General features: G+C 52.1%; 1 long non-coding RNA gene across 2 annotated transcripts; it reads right to left on the reverse strand.

The window, feature by feature from the left end:
• Window positions 1-754: 754 nt before the first annotated feature.
• LOC136996613 (uncharacterized) lies at window positions 755-4,414 on the reverse strand. Of its 2 annotated transcripts, none has more exons than XR_010887614.1 (3): window positions 4,276-4,414; window positions 2,920-3,036; window positions 755-2,093 (listed from the first exon to the last, which is right to left on the reverse strand). It is a non-coding gene; the product is annotated as an uncharacterized lncRNA (long non-coding RNA). The 2 variants fall into 2 exon arrangements; XR_010887615.1 differs by lacking the exon at window positions 4,276-4,414 and having other exon boundaries at window positions 755-1,853; window positions 1,981-2,093; window positions 2,920-3,394.
• Between the last annotated feature and the right edge of the window lie 1,021 nt (window positions 4,415-5,435).

Raw genomic sequence — 5,435 nt, forward strand, 5'->3', positions numbered from 1 at the left:
TAGGGCCCTGGGGCACACCAAAAGGCACAAAAGGGGGCTTGAGGGCAACCCAAAATGTGAATTGAGGGCTCCTGAGAGCATCAGAGGGCAAACACAGGGCTCTGGGGCAAACCAAAATACAAACGAAGGGCCTTGGTGCACACCAAAGGGACCATAAGGCACATCACACGGCTCGAAGTGGCTGATGGGACAGTGCCTGCAGGCTCCCCCCATCCCCACAGAAACTATCTCCCAGCTCCAGGCACATAGGCCTCATCCCCAGACACACAAGGGACATGGCGAAGTGCTGAAAGCAAATCCGGAAGCAGCCTGGAGACCTCACGCAGCCCTGGAGGGGCCCTGGCTGCCCCCAGGATGATGAGAAACGCCACCGACACCACCCCAAGGTCCAGGCAATGCAAGGGAAATTCCCCACAGCCCTGCGAACAGCACTGGGTTCCCTGGGAACCGCAGGGACACCAAAGTACGAGGGACTTGGGGACCAGCTCCCAGCAGCACACACAGTGTGTAACCTCCTCCCCTGGGCATTATCTTCAGGCAAAGTGACGGCAGGAACCACAGACATGAGTGCAAAGAATAAAGCAACTGTTTATTGTTTTACTGAACAGAAACAACACCTGGGCATGAGTCTGCCATGCTTCCCCTTATCCTGTGACACCCGAAGAGTCATGACCACACCAGCGTTCCTCCATCTGTCAGGGAAGGGTCAGCTCCTGCTGCTGCCCCTGACATGGCAGGTTTCTGAGTAGTCAACAATCTACCCCCTCTGCTCTTTCCTTCAGGGATAGGATCCAGCTCTGAGAGTTGAGAGGAAAATGCCTGATCTCGCCTGCCTGTGCTTCTGCCCTACCCCAGACTAGAGCCCTGCAGGACGCTTTCACAGTGCTCAGCTCACCCATCGCATCGCCAGTCTCGGTGTGATGGGCCTGCTCCGCATGAAACCCAGACCTCAGGTCAGCGCACAGAGCTGAACGCTGGGTACAGGGGAAGGTTACAAACCTCGAAGGAGGGTTTGCAGCCTGCTGCTTAGGCTTCAGGGCTTACAGTTTATTATCCAAGGATTTAGCCCTTTTCGTTGATCAGTAAGCTGTAAACCCTGCACCCTAAGTGACAAACTGCAAATCTTGGAATCCAAATGGTTGCCAAAGCTTTAAAATTTAGGGATGAGGTTGGATTTTAAATTCTGCGCCCTGACTGCTAAATGAGCAAACTGTAAACTCTGACTGATGAAGACTGAGCCCCACAAAATGAAGTAATACACCATAACCCCTGAGTGACAGACCCTCAACAACAAACTAAACAATAAACCTTAAGTGAAAAACTTCAAACCCTCAGCTTTAAGCAAGAAACACCAAAGCACCCATGAGCATGAGAACAGTACAGAGAAGCCATGGGGTTTTGCCCACAGTTTAAGAAGTTTCCCCTTCATTTAGAATGGCAGCAGAACAGGAAGACACGCACCAAAATCACGTGACAGTTGCTGTTTATAGGCTTGGTTTTAGCCACCGTTCAAATGTGAGCATGTGCAAGAATCATGCCACTGGACTGCACTAAGCTGCACTTCCACTGAACCTACCTGAAACACTGCAAGCACTAATTCATCTGTGTTACAGACAATTACATTTTTGGTCTTCTCAGCTCTATGGGCAAACATCCACAGCCAATGACACCAGTAACCACCTAGGGCAAAACCAGCTTCCACCTCCCAGCCCTGCTCACATACAGTGCAGTCCCAGGATTTAGCTGTGTCAACGCTGCAAGTCAGAGTTCATCCTCCATGGCCAGCCGCAGATCTCCACAGAGCTCCCAGCTGTGACAATGCTCCTTTGACTGCTGGACTATGCTTCAGCCACCTGCAAAGCGGCCAGAATGGTTACTGAGAGGCCAAGCAACTGCACAGCCCTCCTAAAACTACTCCCTAGTCCAAGGCCCATAATTGCTTCCGCAATTATGACTGACCCTCTGTGCTGCTTCACTCACCCTCTCTGGCTCCATTTCATCGCAGGGATGTCACAGCAACCCTCACGTACAGTCAGGCTCGGTCAGTCACCTGGCCACCTCCAGCCTTTGGTAGATGATACTCCTCAGGGAAACTGCCACGGACAGACACTCTCAGAAAGCGCTGTCCAGCCAAGGCAGGATAAAAAATAAGGCCTCCAGAAACTCCAAACTCTGGAGAGACTGAGCTGATGGGAAACTGACTCTGGCTGGGACAGTGCCAGGAGGAGTATTTTGCTTCACTCGCTCAGGCTGCCTAGCGGACAACACAAGCGGCCCAAGTCAGACAGACCCTACTGGAAAGCCCTATGACACGACAGTGTGCCAGAAAGCAGAGTTGAGCGCAGGCTCCTGGAAGAGGAGCAGAGCAAGGCTGATGTAGGGAAGACACCAGTTTGCATAAAGGCAGACCTGACAGAAAACTGGGCTCAATGCCAGCATCACGATCGTGACTCAAGCTGCACCACACAGCAGCCCCGTCTGCGCACAGGCGGACAAAACGCAATAACTGCAGACTGCGCTGACGAGTAGGACAGACAACAACAGCAGCAGCTCCAGACCGCCCTACCACGAGCACCTGTCCTAACATCCGAGTACTCAGAGCCTCTGCTGCTCTCTGCCTCCGTGACACCTTCCTTCCCCAGGAGCCTCTTCACTGCCTGCTACATCCCCCACTGCATCTTTGGCCCATTACTGCTCCCCCACTGCACAGCCACAGCCCTCCACACGCAGAGTCCCTGAAGAGGTGTCTGACATGACTGGAACCAGGCAGACTGATGGGACCCACTGGTCGCTGCTGGCACCGGACAGAGTGACAGGGAAAGAAAGAGAAGGATGGCGAGCTGGACAGAGGGACAGGGAGTGGAACCGGACGGACCCAGTCAGCCCGGAAAAGCTCTCGCCACACTCCAACCCACTTGCCTGCCGAGCACGCAAAGTCCCTGCAGAGGTGTCTCACAAGACCCGAACCAGGCAGATTGATGGGACCCTCTGGGTGTTGCTGATCATCTCTGCTGAGTGCCAACTGCCTCTTGGCACCTGCCACACCAGACAAAACACAAAGCAATGACAGACCTTCAGCTGGGCACAGGGACAGAGAGCAGAACAGAAGAAAAGAGGGATAAAGAGCTTGGCAGATGGATGGAGAAAGAAAGAGAAGACTAGAGACCTGACCCCAGGGTTAAGGGTGCTGCACAAAGGAATAGACAGAGAGGGATAGAGGGCCAGACAGATGGATGGAGGGCTGCACAAAGGACTGGGGAGCAGAAGAGGGAAAAACAGAGATACAGAGGTGGACAGAAGAATAAAGAGAGGAAAGGAGGGAAGCGGAGGCAGACAGAGGGACAGGCAGCAAAAGAGAAGGGGGGAGAACCAGAGAGAGGAATGGGGACTGGAAGAGAGGGACAGGGGCCGGTCAGAGCGATGGGAAGAGAAAGAGAAGGATGAAGAACCAGCCAGAAGGGTGGGGAGAGAAAAAGAGGGAGGGAAAGTCAGACAGAGAGATGGGATAGAACAGCAGAAAAGAGGGATAGGGAGGCCAATAGATGGATGGGGAGCTGAACAAAGGGATGGAAATAGAAAGAGAAGGCTGGAGAGGAGGACAGAGGGCTGGAGAGGCAAAGAGAGGTACAGAGAGACAGATGAGAGCGGCAGAAGGATGGGGAGACGGACAGAAGGACAGCGAGCAGGTAGTGGGATAGGGAGAGGAAGAGGAGCTGGACAGAGCAACAGGGAGCCAGTCAGAGGGATGTAGGTATTGAGAGAGGGATGGAAAGCGTACAAGAGGGATGGGCAGCTGGGCAGAGAAAAGAGTAGCTAAACAAAGGGATGGGGCACCGGACCGAGCCATGGGGAAAGAAAGAGAAGGATGGAGAGCTGGACAGAGGGACAGGGAGCAGAACTGGATGGATCCAGACAGCCTGGAACAGCCCTTGCCACTCTCCATCCCCGTTCACCTGCCAAACACGCAGAGCTCTCTGCACACCACTGTGCCCAAAGCCCACTTGTGGGTCTGCTGGCCTGTTTCCCTACAGCTCCAGGGTGTCTGCGTCTGCAAGAGCGAGGGTGCACGCACAGGCACAGACTGGGGAGGAACTTTGTGTTCAGTCACGGTATTTTACTACTCCTTGTGCCTTAGCACCTTTCAGAGGCTTAACCCCAAATTCTATCAGCCCTTAACAACTTCAGTACCCATGGCACCTAGTTTTTCCACTCTCCAATCTTCCTTGCTCTTTCCCGTCTTGTTTGAAAATCCTTCCAGACCCCTTCTGTACTTACACGCTTCCTTAAAACAGTATCACCAAAATCAACAAAATGGGCTGAGCTGCTCCTCTTCAAGTTGCGAGCCCTCAGATCGTCAGCCTGCAAATGAATCAAACCACCAAGGTCACTGGAAGAGTCTCGTTTTGGAGCTCTTCCCCCCCCCCCCAAAGCTTTAATGATGGTTCCCTAACCTGGGCAAACACAGATCCTCCTCTAAGCACTGTAGCGGTTTTTATTCTGGGGTCCCAAGTTGCTGTTATGACATTAAGCAGCCACCTTGTGGCCTTGCTAGCAACAGCAATGCCGTAGCGATTGGGCTATGTTGGGGCCCTTGCGGTACTTCAGAACAACAATCTATATGAAATATAGATTGTTGGAACTACACTGTTTAGGATTAGTTGCTTAGCATAACTTGCTTAGCATGAGTAGCTAAATTTGCTGAAGCCTTAGGCCTCAGGCTGTAGCCGCTGCTATGTGCTTTGAAGTAGTTTTACCAAGGACACTGGTGCAGCTGGGAATGATACATCCTGAGAAAGTACAGATAAGCTAGCAGAAGCCAGTGGGAACCAAGGTTAAGGGCTAGACAGCTTTGCTAAACAAGCAGCAAGGTACAAGGCATGACCGCTGCGTGCGTGATCGGTGCAATGATTGGCTACCTGTGACATAATCTGTATGAACCACAAATCAAGGGCCAGAGCACCGAATACTTGTACTTATAAAATGGGCAAATTGCTGAATAAAGATGGAATTGAACCTGCATTCTGTGAATGCGTATGATTCATTCCCGTCACTCCCGCGGACCGCGACAGGGCTACCAGTTGCTATTCCCCTCCTCCTTTGCTGGTCCGTGAATTGTGGCTTATTACTCACAAGTCCAGTAAGGACGCGGCCAACCCTCCTATGGCCAAAGGCTCCTCGTCAGGACCAGGCAGAGAACCTTTCCATCGGCATTTGGAGTCTCCTGGCTGCTCTTGACATGTGATAACTTACAAAGGGCTGAGGGCGGTAGCCTGTAGTTCTTCATGGTGGCATACAGTCGTTCCCCGATGTTCTGAACACCTAGAATTAACACAATTTATAAATACAAAAATATTACCACTATAGGGTATAAAGCCAAGTTAAAATTTCTGCAGCCAAAGAAAACCTCTTCAAGTCTGACAGAATGAGCCATATGC

This window comes from Apteryx mantelli, unplaced genomic scaffold, assembly GCF_036417845.1.
Source record: "Apteryx mantelli isolate bAptMan1 unplaced genomic scaffold, bAptMan1.hap1 HAP1_SCAFFOLD_59, whole genome shotgun sequence".
NCBI lineage: Eukaryota > Metazoa > Chordata > Aves > Apterygiformes > Apterygidae > Apteryx > Apteryx mantelli.